The sequence below is a fragment of the Bison bison genome, unplaced genomic scaffold, assembly GCF_000754665.1.
Source record: "Bison bison bison isolate TAMUID 2011002044 unplaced genomic scaffold, Bison_UMD1.0 scf7180017864038, whole genome shotgun sequence".
Lineage (NCBI taxonomy): Eukaryota > Metazoa > Chordata > Mammalia > Artiodactyla > Bovidae > Bison > Bison bison.
Genome location: NW_011494610.1, coordinates 3,367,056 through 3,368,512, shown reverse-complemented (window position 1 = coordinate 3,368,512; position 1,457 = coordinate 3,367,056). Strand labels below are relative to the sequence as shown.

The 1,457-nt window shown below is 48.5% G+C and overlaps 1 protein-coding gene across 1 annotated transcript in view; it reads left to right on the top strand.

Annotated features, from left to right (window-relative positions):
- PTGIS (prostaglandin I2 (prostacyclin) synthase) overlaps positions 1–1,457 on the top strand; it is a 79,812-nt gene that overhangs the window by 63,827 nt on the left and 14,528 nt on the right. The window lies entirely within an intron of this gene.

Sequence of the window (1,457 nt, the reverse complement as noted above, 5' to 3'; positions counted from 1 at the left end):
GTTTTTTTTTTTTTTTTTTTTTTGCTTATTTTTTTTAAGACTTTTTCCTGGATCTTTTGTTTTATTTATTTATTTTATTATGATTCTTTTTTTTTTTTTTTACGAGCTGCTGTAGGTCTTCGTTGCTACAGGGTTATTCTGTAGTTGCGGCAAGGGGAGGTACTGTCTAGCTGTGGTACAAGGGCTTCTCGTTGTGGCGGCTTTTCCTGCTTCAGAGTACAGGCTCTAGGTGCATGGGCTCGGTAGTTGCAACTTGCACGGGCTTAGTTGCTCCGTGGCCTGTGGGATCTGCCTGGACCCGGGATAAAACCCGTGCCTCCTGCCTTGGCATCTTTACCACTAAGCCACCAGGGAAGCCCCGAAAATACACATAACACGTAGCAAATATACATAACAGGAAAATCATGTATTTCAGACAAACAGTTGGCCACATTGCTTTAAATTGAGGAGTATTTCACCTGAAAAAGTGTCTAGAGGTGGAAGAAAAGCATATGGAACGTATTATGTGAAAACCTAATTAATGCGCTTAAATAAGCTTCGCCTCCGTTTTACATTCTGTAACCTGAAGCCTGATTTAGAGCCACTGGGTAGCTGGGTCTTCCCGAAACACTGCTTTACGGCTCAGAAAAGTCAGTGAGAGAGTTGCTAGTACTTTGGAATTTTGTAGCAATCCGAGTGACTCCTTCTTTTCCAAAGGGTGATTTTGGGGAAAGAAAAGAACAAATTTCATATTTGCACATGTGTCAATGCAGCATCGTCTTGTAGCATTAGCAAAATATATGAATAGCAAGCACTGACTTTATGCCTTCGACGGTCTGCCTGTGTGGGCCACCGCACAGTTTTCCGGAATGTAAACACGCAGTCGTTTACTTAATGGTGTTTGTGAATTGGTGATCCGGGTGCCAAAGCGGACCCTCAGAGAAGTTTTTGTGACCCGCACGGTGATTAAAAATGACTTACTGAGATGCTAACTTTAAAACATGAGAGGATTCCACGTGAACATTTGGGTTTCAGCTTCTCCTGGAATCACAGGCTCCCTGGCTGTGCCTTCTCTGTCAGGCCCGAGGGGCTGGGGGGTGGAGCTGAGTACAGCCCTGGGACCCTCCCATCGGGCCCTGCCTGGCCCTCCGCCCTTGTGCACTCCACCTGCCCTTTCCTGCAGGTGTTGAGTTTGAAGCCCAGACCCTTCTGTCCCCTCTTGATGGTCCGCTCGGTCATTTCTCCTGGCTGACGCTGTGCCCTTGGGGTCTCCACACACACGTGGGCTGGCCTTCCTCTGGGATCAGGCCCCGGGAAGGAAGCACACGGCTCCCTGTTTCCTGTTCCCTCCCCTGCTCTGCGAAGAAACCCATTCATTTAACAGATGCTGGCAGAGCACCTCCTCTCGACCAGGCCCGCATTTCAGGACTGGGGTCCCTGGAGCTTTCTCCTGCAGGAACTCCCCACCCACCTCCCTG